Source organism: Lithobates pipiens, unplaced genomic scaffold, assembly GCF_037356315.1.
Source record: "Lithobates pipiens isolate NorthernLeopardFrog02 unplaced genomic scaffold, aLitPip1_a1.2 Scaffold_27, whole genome shotgun sequence".
NCBI classification, from domain to species: Eukaryota; Metazoa; Chordata; class Amphibia; order Anura; family Ranidae; genus Lithobates; species Lithobates pipiens.
In genome coordinates this window covers 112,915,167-112,940,075 of record NW_027507788.1, presented here as the reverse complement: position 1 = coordinate 112,940,075, position 24,909 = coordinate 112,915,167, and positions in this window count along the sequence as shown.

Genomic DNA, 24,909 nt, shown 5'->3' with positions numbered 1-24,909 from the left:
CCAAAATTCGCCGTGAAACGACCACCGGGGGAACCGTTCGGCCATCCCTAATCATGGGCCTCTTGGCTGCATCTCTGATCAGTCTTCTCCTTGTCTGAGCTGAAAGTTTAGAGGGGCGGCCAGGTCTTGGTAGATTTGCAGTGGTCTGATACTCCTTCCATTTCAAAATGATCGCTTGCACAGTGCTCCTTGGGATGTTTAAAGCTTGGGAAATCTTTTTGTATCCAAATCCGGCTTTAAACTTCTCCACAACAGTATTACGGACCTGCCTGGTGTGTTCCTTGGTCTTCATGATGATCTCTGCGCTTTCAACAGAACCCTGAGACTATCACAGAGCAAGTGCATTTATACAGAGACTTGATTACACACAGGGGGATTCTATTTATCACCATCAGTCATTTAGGGCAACATTGGATCATTCAGAGATCCTCGCTGAACTTCTGGAGTGAGTTTGCTGCACTGAAAATAAAGGGGCCGAATAATTTAGCACGCACCACTTTTCAGTTTTTTATTTGCTAAAAAAGTTTCAAATATCTAATAGATTTTGTTCCACTTCACAATTGTGTCCTACTTGTTGGTGATTCTTCACAAAAAAAATAAAATGTTAAATCTTTATGTTTGAAGCCTGAAATGTGGCAAAAGGTTGAAAAGTTCAAGGGGGCCGAATACTTTCGCAAGGCACTGTATGTATATTGGTATACATTTATCAAGCAATATTTTGACTTTTGTGGTCCATCCAGATAGTTGAGCAGATGTAAAAAAATATTAATGTTGACCATCTTTTTTAAACCCTTTGATTCTGAGGTATAGTTGCTTAAAGTACTGTAGTATGTTAGTTTTTATTTTATAATGCTTCTAAACACAGAAAAAAAATTGCACCCTCATAAAAAATCACATTGCCATATTCACACACAGAAACCCATCATGAAAGGACAGTGAACAGTGTGGGGGTGTGGCTTAGCGGCGCGAGTGAATGTCGGCTTGATCCCGCATCTCCGCAGACAACCCGGCTCTAGCAACCACCCAGCTACCCCAAACAGGGTCACATGTACTCCACCTCACTCCCACAGCACACCAGCACCTTCCGTCCGCGATGTCCAGGCAGAGGAAGCAGTTCAAATCACCTCGGAAGCTCACAGCCTTCTTCTCTCCTCGCGGCCTGAGCAGCAATCAAGATGGCGCTGTCGGAACCCAACAAAACACAGCTCTCCTCTCTTCCTCCAGATCAGCTGTATCCCCAGCTCTCAGGAACGATCTCCCCCACAGGCAACAATGGTGAGTCCTCTCCCCCTAACTCACCCTCCATGGCCAGCCCTGCCAAATCAAGACCTAGAACGGAGGGACCAGAGCATGATCAGGACAGTGCAGCCCCTTGTCTATTCTCTCTCCTTCCTCCTCAGCAACCATCATTGTTTGACTCATTCCCTGCATCAGATCAGCCCCTGTCAGAATAGACAATGAAGAATATGCTCCTGTCCTTAAAGCAAACATTGTACACTGACTTATCCACAGCGGTATCTTCCTTGTCTGTGTCTGGTTTCTAAAGTGTTAATACTCTGGTTATGCTTTTGTACAGAGTAGATGAGCTGTACACTGCTCACAATGAAATGGATGCCGTCGCAGACCGTGAGGATGAGATCCAACGAATCCGACACAAATTGGCAGACCTGGAGGACCACTCTTGCATGAATAACATCAAATTCCGCAATATACCTGAAACAGTCCAACCACCTGACCTGACGAGGTTCCAACAGTCCTTCATGCGCTCACTGATTCCTGACTTGGCTAATCGTGATCTGGAGTTTGATAGAGCACATTGACTCCCTAAACCTCCCCATCTGCCACCATTCGCACCCAGAGATGTTAGAGCTCACATTTTTTCACTGTCAAGGATCGTATTATGTATACAGCTAGACTCCCTGAACTCTTTTTTTCATCCATCAATTTCTATGCTGACCTCTATTAAAACGACCATGGAGAATCGCTCTCAACAATCAATAAAGCCCTTCAGAACCACAAAATCCTCTACAAATGGGGACTACCCACCAAATTACTCATCACTCATCAAAGCAAGACCTATGCCATGAGAACCCTCTCTTAAGGCCTCCAACCCCTGAAAGATTGGCACATTATCCCAGTGGACACCCTTGATCCCAATGACCAGACCACTTCTCAAATGGAAACTGGAAGAACCTACTAACAAGTCTGAATTTCCTCCAAGACCCTGTTTTGCATAAGCCAAAATTTCTGGGTACTTGCAGTGCCACTCATTCGTAACTCCGTGCCTGGACTTTTGTAATGTAACTTGAATCAAGGTAGTCTATCTGTCCTCATACAGGTACCTTTTCAGCAGTAGTTACTGCCCATTGACCTCCAAAGTTCTCTCCTTTGGAGGTCTTACTTTTTACTCACCTTCCACGCCACCCTAGTACCAGCTCTACAGCGAATATCTTTTTCCTACTGAATCATCTACACCCATAGACACTCTTGTACAGTACTAGCCACCTCTTCATGGCTTTCAAACTGCTCTTGATAAATGTGAGGGGCCTGAACACCCCCCATAAAGATCAGGACTTCTCAAAGAAGCCAAGACACAAAAAGCTAATGTTGTCCTAGTGCAGGAAATGCACTTTGCCACTGCCAAAACCCCCCAATTCAAACTGAAAAACTATAGCCAGATCTTTCTAGCATCAAGCCCCCCCCAAAAAAAAAATGAAATCATGACTGCCATCCGGGACTCCTTGTGCCACATACACATGACCGGACTTTCCGACAGACTAGAATAGTCAGATTGTGTGTGGTATAGTCTGATAATTTTTCTTTGCAAAAATCAGACGGACCTACAAATAGAACATGTTTCAAATCTGTCTGATGGACTCAATTCCTATCGGGAAATCCGTTCGTCTGTATGTTGGTCCGACGGACCAAATACGACACAAGGGCAGCTATTGGCTACTGGCTATTGAACTTCCTTTTCTAGTCCTGTCATACGTCATCATGTTCAAAATGAACAGACTTTCGAACGGACTTTAGTCGTGTGTGGGTAAGTCCGTTCATTCGGAAGTCCGTCGTAACTCTGTCGGGAAGACCGTCTGACCTTTTCTGCCTGAAATTCATGTGTATGCGGCATTACACTTTAACCTACACCAAACCATTGTGGATCCACAAGGTCGATATTTGATACTGATTTGTGACATCAACTAAATCCTGTACACCATAGTCAACGCTTATGGCCCAAATAAACAGCAGATTTGCTTCTGAAAACGTCTATACAAAAAAGTAACCCGTATCAAAAGAGGCAAAGTTATAATAGGAGGTGACTTTAATATAATTGGGGACGTTGACATGGACACCAAATCAACCTACCATCACCAAAGACCTACCCTGAACCCATTTTTTCAAGCACATGGACTATACGACATCTAGAGATGCCACCACAGCTCAGAACGAGATTTCTCTTACTTCTCACCATCTCAATTGTCTTAGTCCTGCATCAACTTTTTTTCTGGTAGACACACAGATGCTTCAAGACATCACAGACTCAAAAATTGGAATCATCACATGGTCAGACCATGCCCCTGTCACCATCACTGTGGGAGAGCGGATGAAAGGCCCATCTCCCATCTGGAGACACAACACCTCCCTTCTCGCGGATCAGGGTACTATCCACAATATTACAGATAAATAGCATTCATTCTTTCAACTCAATGATCAGTCAGACTTAGACCAAGTTGTACTTTGGTCTACATACAAAGTGTACATGTGAGGCGTTCTTATCAAATTGTATAGTAAGATTAAAAGACAGAGTACGCAGCAAATTGAGGAGATACTATCCCAAATTGGCCAACTAGAAACACTCAATAAACAACCCCCGTCCCATACTATTACTAATAAGATTCTCACTCATAGATCAAAACTTCGCTCCATACTACTGTACAAGTTTGAAACCATCCTTAAACTAAGCAAAGCAAATTTCTATGCACCAGGGATTAAAGCCAATGCCTTAATTGCCGCCAAGTAAAAACCCAAAGAACTAAAAGTAAAATTGCAGCCTTACTTCATCCTACCACAAAAAAATTACTAAGCAACCCTCAGGATATTGCAAATGCCTTCGGTAATTATTACTCATCCCTTTATTATCTAGCCACTGACCCTACCATCCCACAGCCCACAGACTACCTCATCCAGGAATTCCTTTCAAAGGTTAACCTCCTATCTATATCCTTGGATCAGCTGCGGCAGCTGTCAAAACCCTTTACAGGAGATGAAATTCCGGATGCAATCAGATGCCCAGATCCCCTGCAATAAATCCCCAGGTGAAGATGGATTTGTCAACAAGTATTACAAACAATTTGCCAACATTCTTTCTCACCATCTTACTAATCTCTTCAATTCTGCTGCTTCCTCTGGCTCCCTCCCACTGGACATGCTACGATCCATCATCACAATCATACCCAAATCAGATAAAAACCCCACCTCCACCACTAACTACAGACCTATATCTCTCCTTAATACTGGCGTAAAACTGAGAGCCAAAGTTATAGCATCCAGACTAATCCCCTACTTACCAACCTTAATCCACCAGGACAAAGCTGGTTTTGTACCTGACAGACAAGCCCCATATGTAACCAGAAGAGTGATTAAACTAATCCACTAGCCACCCAGTCAAAAGTGCCTTCTCTGCTCCTATCCCTGGATGCAGAGAAGGCATTTGACAGAGTGCATTGGGGATGCCTAAAAGCAGTGCTCTCCAAATTTGGTATTGAAGGCTGGTTTCAAGCGGCAGTATCTCTCTATACTCCAACCCCTCCGCTAGAGTTCTAGGTATGCTATCCAAACCCTTCAGGATCTCCAAAGGCACATGCCAAGGCTGTCCACTCTCTCCAATCATATTTGCTCTCCTAATGGAACACCTAGCATCCAGAATTAGGACTGACCAACACATTTTGGGAATCTCCTGTAATAGTACAGATCACAAAATAAGTCTGTTCACAGATGACATCATTCTTATGATCTCCAACCATAACCCATTATTACAGGTGATCCAAGAAATTCTCCACCAGTTCAGCTCAGTATCTTTCTATGAATTCAATGCCAACAAATCCCTCATCCTTCCAATGAACCTCTCTGAACAAGAGGAATCACTACTAAAACAAAAGCTTCCCTACACCTGGATTACCTATGGTATTCCTTACCTAGGAACTAAACTATTGCCAAGCCCACACCAGCTATATGACCTAAACTACAGAACTCTCCAAAAACAACTTCCCCTAATACTCAACCAAATGAGAGTCTCTGGCCTCTCTACACTGGGAAGAATAGCCTCATTCAAAATGATGGTCCTGCCCAAACTCATATATGTATTTCGCACAGTAGTATTACCAGTTCCGCAGTCCTTCTTCACCTCGGTGCAAGGACAACTCACAAAATTCATATGGAACAAGAAACCCCCTAGGTGTGCTAACCATATTTTAACAAGACACCATAACCATGGCAGAGTAGGGCTTCCTCACATCCGTACCTACTACTATGCCTCTATCCTGGACCAACTATACTACTGGTGCCACCCTCAACCATCAAAATTTGGTTGAGTATAGAATCCTCACACCACGCAAATCCTACACCATCGTACACTATTCTTCTCACTACTGCGGGCTCCCCAATATCTACATCACCTTCCTCCTCATGAGTGACAGCATCACTCCTGGCCTGGAAGAAGTTCACATATGACACACCCCCTATTCAACCCATGCACTCCTACTCCATCCCTTGCAGAGCACTAATGGACCAAAGCCCAGATCTCAGAATTCAGCTTTGGCACACTTATGGAATCAACTCTCTACTAGATCTCACATCACAAAAATCACTGAAAACGTGCAAGGACCTGCAAAATGAACCCCATCTCCCAGAATCTGAAGCGTACACATACGCAAGAATCAGCCACTTCCTTAAAACCTCTAAACTTTTGTCGGTAGCTTCCATCCCTGAAAAACTCTATGGATTTTACTCTCAATCCACATACCCTAAACATGGCATATCCACAATATATACAGCTCTAATGGACCAATGTCCTCTCACTCAAATTAACACACTATCAAAATGGAAAACAGAACTTAACCTCACGACAAACCCACCCATGTGGCAGAAAGCCTTCAAATACACCTACGCGGCATCCCATTGCTCCAATCACTGGGAAACATATTAAAGAACCCTACACAGATGGTATCTAACACTCTACAGCAGTGATAGCACCCCAGATGTTTTGGAACTACATTTTCCATGATACGCATGCACTCTGCAGTGTAGTTGAGCATCCTGTTGGGATTTATCTATCATTTTGCAGGGTCTCACGGGTGTCCCGTTTGAACTCTTACAAGATGCTTGTCTGAAAAATTTAGTTCTTAAGACAATCTTTTTGGTGGCCATTACGTCAGCAAGGCAAATCAGTGAACTTCAGGCCTTGGCAATCATGGAGCCTTTTCTGAAAATCTTTCCAGACCGGGTAGTCCTTCAAACAGACCCAGCGTTCCTTCCCAAGGTCTCCTCAAATTTTTACCGCTCTCAACAAATAGTGTTGCCTATGTTCTCCTCGGCTCCTGCTAATGCAGGTGAGGAAGCTTTCCATACCTTGGACGTAAGGAGGTACCTTATTCAATTCTTGGCAGTCACCTAAGAATTCAAAAAGTCGAACGCCCTGTTCATAGTCTTTTATGGCCCTCGTAAGGGTGAAAAAGCCTCCAAAAACTCTCTGCGTAGGTGGCTCAGAGGGGCAATTACAGAGGCCTACGGAGCTAAAGGAGTAATACCTCCCACAGGGATCGCGGCTCATTCCACAAGAGCAATGGCAGTATCCTGGGCCGAGAGGGCTGGTGCTACACCTGATCAGATTTGCAAGGCGGCCACGTGGTCAAGCTATTCGACCTTTCTCCGACACGACAGGTTGCACTTATTGTCAGCTGCAGATCAGGCATTCGGCAGGAAGGTACTGCAGGCAGTAGTCCCACCCTAGGGTAAGCTTCTCAGTTATCCTCTCCAGGGTTGTCCTGAAAGGCGATTTGAGAAAGACTTAGTTATACCGGTGACAGTATTTCTAAGAGCCTTTCAGGACAACCACTAGTTTCCCTCCCTTTTTTTTAGCTTAGAATTGGTATAAGTACGTATCATGGTTGTTTTGTGTTTTTTCTGTGCTTTGTTTCCAGTATGCCGGAGGCCACAATAACTGAAGCCATGGTGGAAGAGGAGGGATTTAAAGGTCTGCAAGTGTTTCCTGTTAAAATGGGCGGAGCTGCGCTCTCCAAGGTTGTCCTGAAAGGCTCTTAGAAATACTGTCACCGGTAAGTCTAACTAAGTCTTTTTTTTTTTATGATGTAAAATGTAAAAGACAGGCAGGAAACACCTGTGTGCATGAACTGTGATCTCATTAAAAGCAGCATATAAAGTTAAAATGAGATGGCGACATAACATGACTAAATGTAACCAGTTAACACTGTCAACTTTTCTTGAAATGAAAGAGCAGTAATAAGTGCATTAGAAGGTTTCCTATACCCAGCATTTTAACAAGCTGTATCAGTGCTGGACACTCACTAAATTGTGTGTCCTGTAATATGTAGGGTACAGTATATTCCCCATATATTTCTAAACATACAGTATATCTCTTATTGATGTATGTTTTAAGTGATTCATTTACTATTCAACTATTCAATTAAATCATAATACCCACTCATATCCAAGAAAATAAATATCAATTAATTTCTAAAAGTATATATCTGTGTATATATAAATAAATGGGAGATATGGCTTTTTGTGCAGCTGCCCCGCGTTTGTGGAATGCCCTACCTGACAGTTTGAGGGCCCCTCAATCTACTGATTGCTTTAAAAAAGGACTTAAGACATTTCTTTTTAGCAAAGTTTTTTGTTCATGTTAGATGTTTGTTTCTATGTATTGTTTTTTAACCTGTAGTACTTTGAGATCTTCTGATGAAAAGGGTGTTATAAATAAAATGTATTATTATTATTATTATTATTATAAATTAATGCTTTAGTATTGAAATTGACAATACTCCTATCCTTATAAAAAGTGGATTTGTCTCTAGCGTTATAACCCAAAAGAAGCATTTTATATTTTTCTCTAGATCAATATTTAAACAAACTTTTCAGTGCAGAGTAGTCAGCAAAGAAGATCTGTGTTATAAATCATTTCATGAAATTCTTTAGATCTGACTATATGTATTATTTTGTAGCACATTTATGTGTTGTATTTCAATTTTGTTTTTAATAAAGAGTAGATAAAAATACAGATTTACAATCTTGTCAATTTTTGAAATTCTAGCGGAACATGTAAGAACCTCAATATCAACACAAAAAGTAAAACATGCGCATAAACTTTTTAGAATTGCATACTCGCTATGCCATATCCACTCAATGATGAACTGTGCATATCTTTATTTTGCTTTACATATTGGCTTAGGAAGTGGACAGAGCAGAGCTTTGGTAAAAGCCACATATATTTTTTAAATGAGAAAGAAATGGAAAATATGAGACAAAGAAAATAAAAATAACACTAAAAAGCAAAAGCAACCTGCATTATTACTTTGAAAAATAAATCTCAGTAAATTCCGGAACAATTAGGGACATGGTGTTATATATCAGATAATTTAAACATGGAATCCCAGTAGTGACACTTATGGAAAGTTGCCTTGGTTATTTTTTTTTAGATTTAATTTTTTATTGGGTTAAGAGAAGATAGGTTTTCACAAAACAGCGCCAATTGGGCATACCCTGGCGAAGTGCATAAAGTAATTCGTAGTACAATAAACAAGCAAATAAACAATGTCAATTAAAAAATGTATGTCATTCCGGGATGATTACTACTAAGGAAAAAAAAAGAAGAAGAAAAAAAAGGGTGGCAGAGAGCAGACAACAAATGTCCAGGTCTGCGGGATGAGCGAATGAGAGACGTGTCTACCCCACAGGCGATCTTCTAGGGTCAGCCATCCATTGTTGCCAGAGTTGGTAAAACAGGTTTGTGGATTGGGTGGCTTTTGCAAATGCATGCTCCATTTGGAAGTGGTGGTTGAGCATCTGAATTACCTCCTTTAAAAGAGGGGCCTGGGTTGACTTCCATTTTCTCGTGATTGCCAGGCGGGCAGCGATTAATATATGTGTTACCAAAGTTTGTTCCTGCTTGGGCCAAGAGGGGATGGACAAGCCTAGGAGTAAGTCCAGAGGAGATAATGAAAAAGACAAAATAGATGCATGAATTAAGCGTTCTACTTTCCCCCAGAATTTCCTGATGGTAGGACAGTCCCACCAGATATGGGTCAATGATCCTACATCGTCACAGCCCCTCCAACACTTAGGGGAGGAGGTTGGGTAGATTCTTGCCAGCTTTTTTGGGGTGAGATACCATCTATGAAAAAGCTTCTGAAGCGATTCCCAGTGTGTTAAACAGTGAGAGTGTCTCAGGGGAAGTGAGAGGGCCTTCAGCCATAGAGATTCTGGAAGTGCTCAGTTTTCATGCGATGACCAGTATTGGATATTTGACTTTAGAAGATCTGGAGGTGGTACAGTGAGCAGCTTGTAAACGAGGAAAATGCCCTTTGCTTTAGGGCTCTTGTTTCTGTAGAACTTCAGCAGGGGAGTAGCTAGGGAATTTGAGGTGGACCATTTTAATTTAGAGAGAAGGGATTTTATCCGGAGATAAAGAAAAAAGGTCTTAGGGGATATTCCGAATTGTTGTTGGAGGTAGGAAAAGGGGTGGAGGCCGGATGGAGAGACGAGCATTGCAAGGTTTGAAATCCCGGCCTTTATCCACTGTTGTACTGGTAGGTCAGGAGCTAAAAGAGTTAGGGATGCAATGGGGAATGCTGATAACTGTCGGTTGATAGGGAGGATTATTTTTGTGATAGAGCAGACCATATTTTTAATGAGGAGTTAATAGTGCCCAGAAAGTGGTGTTTAGGCTTTGGGCTGAGCCAAGTTGCTGCAAGGGCCAGTTGTAGATCTGCTTGAAAGGCTTCTGTTTCAATTTGTTTCCAAGTGGGGTGTGAGTGGTCAGACCACCATGTTTTAAGCTGGTCCAGGATTGTTGCTTGGTAGTATGCGTGAATGTTTGGGGCGCCTAGTCCGCCCTGTGGAATTGGGGCGAGGAGTGAAGCTTTTTCAATCCTTGGGCGCTGTTGTTGCCAGATAAAGTTGTTGACGATCCCTTGGAGTGTATTTATTTGGCTTTGTAGCAGAGGTAAAGGAATAGTACGAAACAGATATAATATGTGAGGCAAAAGATACATGTTAGATTGGGCGATCCTTGCAGCCCATGAGGCAGGAACATGACCCAATTCTTTCGATAATCGTGTGAGCCTGCCCGCAAGGTCCATCAGATTAGCTCTGAGTAAGACTTTGCTGGGGAACGTCAATTGAATTCCTAGATAGGGTAGAAAGGCATTTGGCGTCCAGGCAAAGGGGAAATTGGCAGAGATGAATTGTTTTGTGGGGTGGTCTAGGTCTAGGCTGAGCATAAGCGATTTACTGTGATTTATTTTGTATAGGGATATTTTGCTAAATGAATCTAAGACCGCTTGGACTGCAGGGAGGGAGATGGCAGGGTTTGTTAGTGCGACAATAACGTCGTCGGCATTAAAGGCCGATTTTATGCTCGGTTTTTCCGACTGCGATGCCTGAGATTAATTGGTCAGTTCTAATAGCTTGGGCTAGTGGTTCCATGACCATGGCAAATATAAGGGGTGAGAGGGGGCAGCCTTGTCTAGTGCCGTTGGTGATGTTAAATGACGCAGAAACTACCCCAGAGGTCCACACCCATGCGGTTGGCTGAGCGTATATGCCCAGTATAGCCGAGAGAAAGGTGCCAGAGATTCCGAACTTTCTAAGAACGGCCTCCATATAGGGCCAGTAGACCCTGTCGAACGCCTTCTCCGCATCCAAAGAGAGGAAGAGAGAAGGCATTCGACAGTGCTCCACCCATTGTATTAAATAAATAAATCACCTTGTGCCGTCGGTGGCCTGTCTGCCCGGCACAAAGCCGACTTGATCTTGGTGTATAATTAATGTCAGAATTGTGGCGAGGCATTGTGCAAGGAGTTTGGCATACATTTTAGTGTCGGTATTGAGGAGGGAAATAGTTGGCGGGGGAATCTGTGGGCTTTCCAGGTTTAGGGATAGTGACCACTAGGGCTTCTAGGGATTCCGTAGGGACATTGCCGGTGTCCGCGAATTGATTATTAACGTTGCAAAGATGAGGCCCTAGGAGATCGGGAAAATCGCTTATAATATTCATTGGGAAGTCCATCAGGGCCTGGGGCCTTGTGGAGGGGGAGCTGTTTAATGAGCGTCTGGGCTTCCAAGGGCGAGAAGGGGTCCGCAAGTTCAGTGAGTTGATCTGGGGATTCGGATGGCAGGGAAAGAGAAGAAAGAAATTTTTCGATGTGTGCTTGGGTGGGGGGGGGTGGGGCAGGTCCTGCTTCGGTTAGATTATATAACTTGGCATAAAATTTGCTAAATTCATTGGCGATGTCTAATGGGTTGGTTATGTGTTTGCCCTGGGGATCAGTGAGGAAGGATTTTTTTTGTTGGAGAGCTGTCGTCTGAATTGTTTTGCCATATAGGCACCAGGCTTGTTGGCAGAGGTATAGGAGTGGAGCTTAAGTCTGCTGATATAATATTCAAAGTTCTTCCTGAGATGATTGCTGAGTTGGAGTCTAAGTGTCTTCAATTTTGAGTATAGGGTTTCAGTGGGGGATGTTTTGTTTAGATGTCTCTAGACAGTTGTCCCAGGTAGTAGATAACAGATATTAGTGCAATGCATATTATGCAGTATAGACAGGTATGACAAAAAAAGAAATAAGAGTTGTACACAACTATGCAATGAGATCAATCGTTAAGTGGAGATCAAACAGAGTAACGGAGACGCTGCAATAGCAGTAACAGAAATACAAACACTAAACCAGTATGCTTAGCGCACTTTAACTTGGGGGGTAGAGAGAGATAAAGGTTGTAGATATAGGCCTTATCCAGACCAGATTCAGGTAGCTGAGGGGACTTGAGGGAGCCGCGATCAGCGTCTTCCATGAATGTTGGAAGACGGGTGTGCTGAGCTAGGAGGAGCACGGGGGGAGTTGTGATGTCCCGGATCTCCTGGCGGAATGGGGAGGAAGCCCCAGTTGGTCCGTTTTTATAGCCATCTTTTGGAGTAAGAATTGGCACCAACTGTTGCTGATGCGAAACCAGTAGCTTGGTACGGAAGCCCCATCTATAGGGAATTTTCTTTTGTTGGAGGATAGAGGTGATGGGACCAAAAGCTCTGCCCATTTCCATCGTAGCTGGAGATAAATCAGTGAAGAGCTTCAAATTGGCGTAAGGTGCTGGGAGAGATTTGAATGCCCTGGCGGCAGTCAGAACTTGCTCTTTAACATGGAAAAAATGAATCCGGGCCAGGATGTCTCTAGGGACATCATCCGGAAGGTGTGAGGGTTTGGTGATTCTGTGAGCTCTGTCTATGAGTGTTTCTCGTATTTCAATGCGGGGGAGCAGAGAGGTAATATGTTTCTGCAGGTAAGGGGTCAATTCGTTGGGTTTGATCGATTCCGGGATACCCCTAAATTTTATGTTGTTTCGCCTAGAGCGGTCTTCTAAATCCGCGAGCTTCAGTTTGATGTTGTGGATGTCTGCAGAATGGCGATCATGTGCGTCAAGGAGCTCATTGTGTGCCTTAGAGTAGTCTTGTAAGTTTAACTCTAATACATCTGTTCTTTCCTCCAGACAGTCAATTCTATCATGTATATGGGACATGGAGTGCTGGAGTTCCCTGTGTAAATCTTGCTGGAGTGTCAGCAGCATTGATTTCAACATTGCTTCAGTGACAGTATTGTCAGAGGCAGGGATAGTTGCCAGAGAAGGGCCTTGCTGAGTACTGTGTGTGCCTGCCACTACCGCTGACCAGAGCTGCTTTTTGGCTTGGGGCTGTTTGTCAGGGGAGTTAACAGGGGAGGTAGCCAGCCTCTTACCTCTGTCTGCGTGTTGCCCAGTGTCTGCATCCTCTGGGGGAGGGATGGTGTCCATGCTGTGCCTTTCAATGGAGTCTGGGTCATCAGCGGTGCAGTGTGGCGGTGGGAAGGAGGCTTCCGACGCGGATGCTGAGCCAGGGAGCCTTGTGCTATGAGGAGCGGCGCCATCTTGAGGGGCCTGCATGGCTGCGGCCGGCGAGTAAAAATCGGTGAGACGGCGCGGGACTAGGGGTTAGTTTGCCGCCTCGTCATGCCCTGTAGTGTCCCCGAGCCTTCCCCGCTCCGTAGGTGGTGAGAGCGGGGTGGGAAGTCGCGGTAGGTTGCGGGAATCTGGCCGTGGATGCGGAGATCAGGCTTCAGGCATCCATTCCGTTCCACTGCAGGCCACGCCCCCCAAGTTACCTTGGTTATTGAGTGTAATACATTTCTCATAGAAATAGTGAAAATGTACCCTTCGGATGACTTCTAATAGGGATGAGCTTTGTGTTCGAGTCGAACGTACGTTCGACTCAAACATTGGCTGTTCATCCGTTTGGCGAAATCCGAAAATTTTGGTCCGTTCGCGTCAAATTCGTGTGCGATGGCGCAGTGCATTGCTGGCTCATGATTGGCCAAGCATGCACTGTGACCCCGCATGCTTGGCCAATCGCAGCGCCAGCAGCGAGGAGAGCCATGATCATAGCTCAGGCTGTGTAGTGCACGCCCCACACTATATAAGGCCGCCATCGCGGCGGCCTCGTGTAGTGTGTTGGCGTCTGAAGCAGTGGGTGTTCTGTGTACCTTCAACACAGTACACACCGATCGTTTTCGGACGATTTTCTATCTTGCCGTTGTGTAGTGGTTATTGTCTGTGTGCCCTGACCGCAGTATACACCGCTATATTCACCTCACCTATATAGCTAGTGATCTATCTTTTATAATAGAGCTTGCAGTCAGTAGTGTTAGGAGATAGTGCGTGCTGAGTTAGAGTAGGATTTTGCAATATCAATCAATTGGATCGCTCTGCAAATGCTGTCTCATGTACCCCTTAAATGGACAAAGCCTACTTGATCTTTCTGCGCAGCCACTGCGCCCATCAAGCGCAGCCACTGTGCCTATCAAGCGCAGCCACTGTGCCCATCAAACGCAAGTACTGTGCTCATTAAACGCAGCTACTGGTGCCACTAGCGGCTGGTGCTCAAAATTTTTGGGGAGGCGCAAACAAACTGAAAAAAGAAAATCAATTGCGGCCATTGTGCCATCAAACTAAGCCACTGTGCCCATCAAGCACAACCACTGTGTCTATCAAACGCAGCCACTGTGCCCATCAAGCGTAGCCCCTGTGCCCAGCAAATTCAGCCACTGTGCCCATCAAATACAACCACTGTGCCCATCATCCACAGCCACTGTGCCCATCAATTGCCACCACCGTGCCCATCAAATGCAACCACTGTGTCTATCAAACGCAGCCACTGTGCTCATCAAGCGCAGCCACTGTGCCCATCAAATGCAACCACTGTGCCCATCAAACGCCGCCACTGTGCCCATCAAATGCAGCCACTGTGCCATCAAACGCAAGCCACTGTGCCCATCAAATGCTGCCATTATGCCCATGAAACGCAGCCACTGTGCCCATCAAAGGCAGCTACTGTGCCCATCAAGAGCAGCCATTGTGCCAACTACCATACCTATCAATTGCTGCCAGTATGCCCATCAATTTCTGCCAGTGTATCCATCAATTGCTGCTCCTGTGCCCCATCAAATGCTGCCAGTGTGCCCATCATTTGCCGCTGCAACTGTGCCCCATCAAATGCTGGCAGTGTGTATCACCCCGGCACTTGCCTGTCTCGCAGCGGGTCAGTGGCGGTGTCCTGCGTGCTCCTTGATGTCTTCTTCCGTCCTCTCTATCAGGCGTCCAATCACAGTGTCTGATGTTTCAGCCAATCAGGTGACAGATAACAGACCCGAGCACCTGATTGGCTGAGAGGTGGTTCAGTGTTAGCAAAGTGAATTCCTTCGCTTTGCTAACAAACAATTGAGTGAGCAGCAAACGCACAGCATTGCACCCGCTGTTCACCTTTTTGGGTGCCTATTAGAGTCTACGGCTCTAATCAGGTGCTTCCAAAAAAAAAAAACATCACTATAATTCAGGTGCCCAGCGCCAGAAAAGGGGCCAGACACCTGAATAGGGGGTGTCAGCGGGGACTATAAATAGATTCATGCAAGGCGGTGACAGAAGAGAGGGGGCAGCGCTCCTGCGCCCTTTACGGACGCACTGCCACTGTATGTTATACTTTTCATTTAAAGCCCCTCTCAGAGATAAAATCCACACCCCTGCCTGTTGTAGCCACTTCCTATTGGATGGGCTATGGTAAAAAAAAAGGTGGACGTCAGCAGAGAGGATTGGAGGAGACTGGTGGTCCCCTGGGTCGGTGGTACTCCTAACAGTGGGGATGTGGGATCTAGTTTGGGGATTTACGTGGGTATATCTGGCTTCACACAGTAAGGGGGAAAAGGCCTAATAGAAAAATATAGTGGGTATTTAAGTCAAATAATGAAGAGGTAGAGAAAACATTTTGGGAGCCCAATGGATCCAGCAAATTATGCATTCTAATTATTTTCCTATTGCATTCTTCTTTCTTTTCTCCAGTACCACTACATTAAACTCCCACTTAAATTAATATTTTATTGCTTCATAGGCAGAACAAATGTCATTTGTAATTATATGGCAGAGGTTGCAGTGTGGTGGCACCAGCACCAGTGCCTAAGGCCCAATTTTTCTGCCCCTGTTTAACAGGGGCGTTTAAGTACAATTTTTGATGCAATGCTTTGCAGCAGGGCTAATTCCTGCAATAAAACTAGAGTATATGGAAGAGGTTGCAGTGTGGTGGCACCAGCAGCAGTGCCTAAGGCCACATTTTTCTGCCCCTGTTTAACAGGGACATGTAATTACAATTCTTGATATAATATTTCACAGGAGGGCCCCTTCCTGTGCCCACCCAGAGTAACGGTGAGGACCACAACCACCAAAGGTCAATTTTTCTACCACTGTTCAACAATGGCATGTAATTACAATTCGTGATATAATCGTTCACAGCAGGGCGCTCCAGCGCCCACCAAGAGTCACTTTGAGGGCTTACAATGTTGTGGCAAAACCAACACCTTGTTCCGCCATTTCTGCAGAGCATATAGGGCAGGCCCCTACTTTCAAACATCCAACTTACAAACATCTCCTACTTGCAAACGGAAGGAGACAACAGCAAGTGAGATGAAAAAAGATGGACGACAAAACAAATTATACAGGGGTGATAACCCTTCCCTATGTTTTCCAAAAAGCTTAAAAATAGTTTTTTTGACTGGAGCTACACTTTAAAAATGTACCAGTTGAAAATTACAAACAGATTCAACTTAACACAACAAACCTACACAGTCCCTGTCTTGTTTGCACCGCCTGTATACTGCTGTTCTGAGTATATAGGGCCTGGGGGCCACACGCATTTCCTTTTTTTAATATGGGTACAGGGTTCCCCTTAATATGCGTACAAGACCCAAATAGGCTGGTAATGGGCAGGGAGGGCTACCCATGCCATTTTTCTCAATGATTTTCAACCATATTGCAGGAACCAGATATAACATTAAAACCGCAAGCAGTTTTAAATGGTGTTATTTCCGTTTAATGTCATTTTGTGCAGGGACTGTTCTAAACACGGGAAAGACGTGGCACTTCACAGGCATACTACAGACACCCCCCAGGCACGATATTTAAAGGAATATTTCATTTTTTTTTTCACTTTAATCGTCATTAAAATCAGTGCTCCCACCAAAACGGCCGTTTTTACTTTCAAAGATTTTTATTGGTTTTGACAATCATGAGAATTTAAACAGAACAATACAAAACAAGTGAACATACATACTCGATACAGGTAACAGACATTGAAAAAAAAAACGTTTCAGGGGTGACCTAGTATACCGTCCAGGATGTAAAGCATAGACACACTACTTAGGAGACGTTTACTTGCTAGCTTAAGGAAAAGCGAGGTCTAATCTGGAAAACACCAACTAGCCCTCCCCCGCACCCCGACTGGGAGCACACTGTGCGGTGGAGGGGATTCTCGGTAGCCAACGCTATCCCCCAAAGAGGAGGAGGTCTCCTGGATCCAGGTGGAGAGGTATCATATAAGTGGTGTGAGAGCATTGCCCGCACCTCGGTTCAACAGTAGCATATAACATTAAAGGGAAAAAATAGGAGAGCCGAGCAAGTCTTTGAGATTGAAGCAACCCACTGAAACACAACTAAACCAAAAACAACAGGCTTCTGTACCTGTGGACAGGGGGTGAGAGGGGTGAGGAACAGGATAAAAAAAAAAAAAGGGGGGGGGGGGAAGCGTGTCCGCAGTTGAGCGTCCTTCACTATCGAGGGTAATCCAGGGAGCTAGGGTGGGACACACGGAATTAGCGAAATGCCCACATGGTGAGCCCAAGGCTCCCACGTAGCTTCAAACTGAGCCGTAGTGTCTAGTAGGATTCCGGAGAGTTTCTCTTGCACCATAATCCAAGAGATTTTTTTGACTGCAGCTGCAAAGGAAACTTTAGGGAGTTTCCAAGCTTTGGCTATTGTCATTTTGGCTCCCAGTAATATAAAGTGAATTAGTTTACGAGAGTATTTCGGAATCCCAGGGAGATTAGCATTGAGTAGTGCAATGGCAGGACTTCTAGGGATAACATGGTTAGTGACAGTCTTTATTAAGGTTAGGACTTTGGTCCAGAAAGGCCTAATTCTGGGGCATTCCCACCAAATGTGGGCCATGGTCCCCGTCAGAAGACACCCCCGGAAGCAGCAGGGGTCAGCTGAGGGAAACATTAAGGAGAGTCTTGAGGGGGTTAGATACCACCTGGTGAGGACCTTAACGTCAGCCTCGATTAGTGAAACTTTTTTAATGCCTTTAAAGGCTCTGGAGAAGGAAGTCTGCCACTGCTCTACCGTCATGCCAAATGCCAGTTCAGTCTCCCAAGCCGTCATGTACGAGGATCTATTAGGTTGATGGGCCAGGGCCTTGTATACCACTGAGACTGCCCCTCTCTGTTCTGAGGCTTGTCCGCACCATGATTCGTACGGAGTGCAGCTTGGGGAGGTTTGCTTACCCGACCAAAGCTGTAGGAGGAAATGGCGGATTTGGTAGAACCTGAAGCGTTCTGAGGGAGGCATCTCTAGTTGGTTCACACAATGTCCCAGGGTAATAGGGCCCCGAGCGTCCAGAAAGTGACCTATGCGATATAGACCCTTATCTCTCCACCATTTAAAAGCCGTGGAGTCCAGGCCCAGAGGGAAATCTGGGTTGTTGAATATTTGAGCTAGTGGTTTTATATGAGAGATGAGGTGGGGGGATTTTTTCAACCTGTCCCACAGGAGGAGCGATTGTGAGAGGATCGGGGAAAGAATGGGGGGCCGAAGCCTTGGGGGGGACCAGAGTAGCGACTCAATGGTGTAGTCTGGGGCAGCTTGATTTTCAATGGATACCCAGTCAGGTTTTTCCGGGCTATTATAGATTACTGAGAGCTGAGCTATTCTGGCCGCCTGAAAATACCAGAGCAATCTTGGCAACCCCAAGCCACCTTGTGATTTGAGGACGTACAGAGTTTGCTGGGGGATCCTATAGCCTCTACCCCCCCAAATGAATTTGTTTATTTTAGCTTGGAAAGACCTTAGATGATCCAATTTGATATTGATGGGTATAGCCCTGAAAAGGTATAACAATCTTGGCAGTAAAGTCATTTTAATTGAATGTATTCTACCCAACCATGATAACCCACCCTTCTCCCATTGTCTCAGATCTTCCTCGAGTTTTCGATAAATGGGGGGGAAGTTTGCGTCGTACAACTGTTCTATCTTGGCCGTTAGGTTGATGCCCAGGTATTCTATAGAGGAGTCATTCCATTTAAAATTGAATGAGCTCTGTAGAGCTAATCTGGTTTCGTGTCTAAGAGAGATATTCAGGGCATGTGATTTAGTGTAATTTACCTTGAGACCCGAGACGTTTGAGAAATCCTGGAGGAGTTTGCATAGATTGGGTAGGGAGATTGTCGGTGAAGTAAGGAAGAGGAGTAAGTCATCTGCAAAGAGGCCGCATTTGTGAACCCTTGTCCCGTCTGAGACACCTTGAATATCTGGATTTGAGCGGATTGCAATAGCCAAGGTCTCGATCGCCATAGCGAAAATTAGGGGGGAGAGCGGACATCCCTGCCGAGTGCCCATCGCTATGTTTAGTGGTTCTGAGTGTTGACCCTGAATTCGAATCATGGCTGTAGGAGTCGAGTACAACGAGCCCAGGATTCCTTTGAAGCGGGGACCAAATCCCCATTTGTCTAGAAGAAGGAAGATATACGACCAGTCTATTGCATCAAAGGCCTTGTGTAGGTCTAGGGATAGAATCATCCCTTCCTGAGCCCGTTTACCGTTCCAGCCAGATTGGAGTAAAGAGACAATGTCAACTGCTCTTCTAATCTGGTCAGGTCCCTGTCTTCCCGGTATGAAGCCTACTTGGTCTTTGTGGATGTAGTATTTAATGAAAGAAGAGAGGCGATTGGCTAAAATTTTGGTTAGAATTTTGAGGTCGTTGTTAATAAGGGAAATAGGGCGATAATTTTCAACTTCTTCATGGTTTTTGTTGGGCTTAGGGATTACCGTGATAAAAGCGGTGTTGAGGTGTGGGTCTAAGGGGGATCCTTCCGTTTTAGAGTTAAAGAATTTTGCCATGTGTGGAGCTAAGATGTCTCCGAAGGTCTTATAGTATGGGGTAGATAGTCCGTCAGGGCCGGGGGCTGAGCCAGGTTTCAAGGCCTTAATGACTGCCAAGACCTCTTCCTCCGAGAAGGAATCTTCCATAATGTCTTTATGTGCTGAAGACAATGATGGCAGGCTAAAGCCCTGAAAGAAGGCAGACATATTTGGGGCCTTCCCTGTGGTATCTTGGCTATATAGTTTAGCGTAATACTCTTGAAAAGCCTTCAGGATCTTAGTTGGATTAGAAGTAGGGGGTTGGCCGTTCACTCTAAGTTTGGGGAACGCAAGCGAATGGACTTTAGGGGTGAGTTTACGTGCAAGCATGGTTCCTATTTTGTCTTTATGTATGTAGTATTTGGCCCCGCTCCATCTAATATGTTTCTCTGCTGATGCGGTTAATTTTAAGTTAAGTTCTAATCTAACCTTATCTAGTTGGTCCGCCGAGGCCTTAGAGGGATGTTGCTTATGTGCCCTTTTTAGGTTCGCAAATGTGGATTCTAGAGCGCGTATCTCTACGACCCGTTCTTTCTTGAGACGAGAGGATAGTTTAATCAGTTCACCTCTGATAGTAACTTTATGGGCCGCCCAAATAATTTCTGGGGAGATACCTTCCGTAGCGTTGGTGGAAAAGTATTCCTTAATGGAATCGGCTATGCATTTGGCGTGAATAGGGTTACTGAGGATAGACTCGTTTAGGCGCCAGTGGGTTCCTCCTTTGGTGGAAAAGACATTGCGGATGGACAGAAAGACCAGCGAGTGGTCCGACCATGAGGAATCAATAATGGATGCTTTCAGGGCCAGAGGAACTAGCGTCGGGGGGATTAAAATATGATCGATCCTGGTGTAGGACTGATGCGGGGGAGAGTAATGCGTGTAGTCCTTACTCTTAGGGTTTAATTCCCTCCAGATATCTACTAGGCTTTTAGAGTGGAGGAATTTTGCAATTTTACTGCTCATTTTTGAGGGTCTGATCGCTTGATCTTTAAAGGGTTTAGTCTTGTCAAGACCCTGGTCGAAGGCTACGTTGGAGTCCCCACCCATAATGATTTTGCCTTCCAACATTGGCCCCAATGTTGAATAGAGAGAATTGAAAAATTTGGCTTGACCCTTATTGGGAGCATAGTATGAGACTATAGAATATAGTATTCCTTCAAGCGTACCCTTCACTAGAATGAATCTGCCTTCTGGATCCCTATATTCTGAAATATGTGTATAGTTGCAGTGTCTAGAGAAGAGGATTGCGACCCCCTTAGTTTTTGTAGTGGCATTTGCCAGGAAGAACGTGGGATAGGAGGAGTGGATAAAGTTAGGTCTATATCGCGTAGGGAAGTGCGTTTCCTGTAGCAGGACGATATCAATTTTACGGGCTCTATACCGGTCAAATGCTATTCTCCTCATCTTGGGGGAGTTAAGCCCCTGTACATTGTGTGAGACCAATCTCAGTTCCCTGTTGGGATTGGGTGTATCAGCCATGAGAACAGAGAGGGGAGATGATCAACCAAATACATCCACTAACCTTTTGGGTGATGACCTTCCGAGTCGAAGTCCCCAGATCGATTCCGAGAACACGGATGACCCAAGAGCCAGTGACTTTATTTGTCTGCGGACACGCTTGGGGGAAGAAAAGGAGAGAACATGAGGGTTGGGAGGGAAGGGATACACAAAACACAGAAACATGTCTTCTACGAAGACTGGTGTAGGGTCGGTGCGACAGAACCCACCGACCCCCAACAAAAATGCTTTGAGCGATCCCACGGATCGTCCAAAGGCCCATGTCAGAGAGGAGAAAACTACCTCTATGATATGGGTGAGAGCACATTGGGCCCACCCCGGACCCTAACATATAACTATATAAAACAATAGAAAACATGACTACTGAACTATAAAAAGTTAAGAGCATCAGTATCCTGCCAGCCGTTGGACCCAGACTGAATCTGGAGAGTAACTGTCGTGGGAGGAGAAGGTCCGACCTGGTCTAGCTAGGTCCAAGCCTAAGGTGCGGAAGTCTAGGGCTGTGGTGAGGAGACATTGAAATGATGGGACAGGCTACCGCCCATCCCCGAGCCCCTGGTCCTATTAAACTATTTTCACCTCCAGCCCCCAAACTTAGAAACTAAGAAGCAACAGGGTATCGAGTAGGAGGAGGGGGAGCCTGTGGATCTGAGGAGCCATCAACCCAAACCTACCATGTAGACTTATGAGTCACAGAGACCTTCAATTGCAAAGTGGGTCCGTTCCGACCCAGAGGGACAGGACCGGGTTAGGCCTGGGCCCCCAGGCGGGCAGACGGACTCGTCCCAAAAGAACCAGCAGCTACCAGTAAGGTGTTCCTAGAGCCCATCCACGACCAAACCGTAGAGGGGCTAAAGGGGGATAAACCCACGTAATCGCCCGGATGCCAACCCTATGAGCAAAAGTTAACATGTAAAAAATACTTATGTAAACAAAACCAAAACTAAGTGCCTTAAAAGAACAATCGGGAACAAGGATGAAAAGGTCAATTCAACCGTGAGGTTGGAGGATATCCCTCCGGCCAGCGAGTGGGCTAGTGCCCGAGGAAGTCCACTCGAGGTTAGGAAAAGAGATGGAAAGGTCAGCTTCGCAGTAGGCATCCGTCAAGGGGGACCACCATCCTTGCTCTTCTTGTTGCGACCGTTAAGCCAGAGTGGAGAAACCGGGCTAGATGGGGGGGGTCTCTTGGCTGACCCGGCTGAAGACGCAGAGAAATCCATGGGGAGCTCCTGAGAAATCAGCTTCAGGTGTAGAAAGAGTTTTTCACCATCCGTCAGATTGGAGAAAGAGAAAGATTTACCGTTGAAGGAAAACTTCGCTGCAAACGGGAAAGTCCATCGGTATTTAATGTCGTGCTGGTTAAGCACCACCAGAAGTGGTTTAAGTGCCCTTCTCTTTTGTATGGTGGAGGGAGCCAGGTCAGCAAAACTCTGTAGACGATGGCCCTGGAATTGGAGATCTGACTGCAATCTAGATTGACGCATCACTTCCTCTTTAGTGGAATAGTAATGTGGTTTCACGATAACATCACTGGGGGAGCCATCTTTCCTGGGGGGTCCCAAGGAACGGTGCGCCCTGTCTAGGTCCAGGCGTTGTGGAGGGATTTGTGGGGCCAATTGGGAGATGATGTCCCGGACTGTAAGGGGGATGTCCTCAAAGGACTCTGGAAGGCCACGGATTCGGAAGTTATACCTCCTAGACCTGTTCTCAAGGTCATCGATTCTTGCAATGGCAAGGTCGAGTTGGTCCTGGATAGTTTTGATATGTGCCTCGTTTTGGTTGGTCCTGGCGACCGTAGTGTCCATTTTGTTTTCTATGGCCTCAATTCTGGAGCCCAGATTGGCAAAGTCAGATTTGATGTTGTTTGTGATCTGAGTAGCAGTGTTAGCAAGTCCCCTGTCCAAAAGCTCAGAGAATTTGGAGAACAGGTTAGCTTGGAGAGTGGAAATGTCCATCATGGAAATTTGCTGAGGTGCAGGTCCCAATGGCTGCGGAGTGCCTGGGCTTTCTGGGGAAGGGGGGAAGTCCTCTATGTGGTGGCCTATGAGGGATTCGGTGGAAGCAGGGGACGGTACCTGAGGGGAGCAGGGATCATCAGGCGGGTTATGCCTGCGTTGGGAGCCGCTCCGTGCCACCTGGGAGTAGGACAGTGTGGCTGGGGTTAAAACTTGCCTGGGTTCTGGCGGTTTGTCCGTGTAGGCCGCGAGAGACTGTGAGGCTGAGGCGCCGGCGGCCATCTTGGTACACCCTTTTCCCGCTGTTCGGTTAAAATGCGGCCCGAGATCGCGTCGGGCGGGGGGACCAGGCATCCGTTGATGTGCTCCCTTCTTTCCCACGTTCGGGGGAGTATTTGGGACGGGGATCCGTGCGCTTAGAGCGGCGTAAGGCAGATCGGTGGTCCGGGGTGGTGCGGAGCTCGTGGCTTAAGCGGCCATGTCGGAGCTCTCGCGCATGCGCACTCCCAAAACGGCCGTTTTTAAAACTTTTTTTTGCATTGACCCATGTCCCCTGGGGCAGGAGTCAGGTCCCCAAACCCTTTTTAGGACAGTATCTTGCATATTAGCCGTTAAAATTAGCACTTTTCATTTCGAACGTTCGAGTCCCATAGACTTCAATGGGGTTCTAACGTTCGTTCGAATTTGGGGTCCGTTCGAAAGTTCTGGTGCGAACCGAACCGGGGGGTGTTCGGCTCATCCCTAACTTCTAACTTTAATGCATTGGATGACTTCCAGGCGGAGGTAATTGCTAGCCTTGCTGCTATATGACTATGAGAAACTATGGTTCTATATTGCACTAGAAAGGAATCTATTGTAAGACTAGGCTAAATATGGTGAAGGGGTGGTCAATATACCAGTGACTTGTGAACCAAGGGAGAAAATTGAGTTCCAGAAACTCCTAAGAGATTTACATGACCACAGGATATGCAAAAAATTTCCAATACTATCGCACTGATGCCAACATAAGTGGGACGTATCAGAGTGCCACATTTATGTGTTTTAGTGCTAATTTGGTTTTAGGTCAACCATATCTTCTAGCCTAAAAAATTGGAAACATTTCCAGTGAAAGTGAATATATCCACCTTATTATTATATTTTTTTGTTGCTTTGGAAGTCAAGTAACCATTGTCATCAAATTTTACTACTGTTTTTGGTTCCGTGTCTTCCCAGACAAGAAAAAAAAAACACATGCTATTCCCCAAGCTCTAAAGTACTTAATTACAATTTCTAATTTACACAAAAAAATGACTAAAGTGACAAAACAGACAACAGTGCAACCGAGTGTGAACTTTCCTGCTATATAAAGTGTAGTTAGTAGTCAAAGCCTGAAAAAAAAATACAACTTGCAGACTCAAGGCCATGTAGCAACAGATTCTTCTAATTTGCCTACTTAACAAGCATCACATTACCGCTTTTCCAGTACACAACAGAAAAAAAAAAACCCTGTGCATTTATTTATTTATTTATTTTTAATATGGAGGTAATGCCCATAAAATGTATTCTTACTGATTGGCTACTGACGAAGGCAGAAACTCTGTTCCCCAGATAAGAGATAATCCTGAACTTTGCCAAAGGCAGAAAAACTGTGAAAATGGTGCTATGGATCACAAAGTGACCTAAT